The sequence below is a fragment of the Canis lupus genome, chromosome 1 (genome assembly GCF_003254725.2).
Source record: "Canis lupus dingo isolate Sandy chromosome 1, ASM325472v2, whole genome shotgun sequence".
Taxonomy (NCBI): Eukaryota; Metazoa; Chordata; class Mammalia; order Carnivora; family Canidae; genus Canis; species Canis lupus.
The window spans coordinates 109,214,764-109,215,150 of NC_064243.1; positions in this window are offsets into that span (position 1 = coordinate 109,214,764).

The window sequence follows — 387 nt, forward strand, 5'->3', positions numbered from 1 at the left end:
ATGAGAAGAGAAAACACTATGGGTGGTGCTAAGAGAAATTCTTTATCTACTGAGACCCCAAGTCACCTAAATGGCACTTAGTTTAATGGGAAATTGCCAGAAGAACCTGATGTGGTTCTCTTATAAAATCACAGCTAAGACAGGGTTATTTTTATATATATTTTATATAATAAATAAAGTAATTAAATGAATATATGTGTGTGTATATATATATATATATATAGCATATCAATGAAGAAACCACACCAACAATTTCTAAATAAAACAAAATGATCGCATGATTTCAGAATGATTTGAGCATCAGCTTATGTTCTTGGCAAACAATTTAAAGAAATATATATATAGAGAGAGATCGTTTCCATTCTTTAGAGAATTAAAAAAGACATA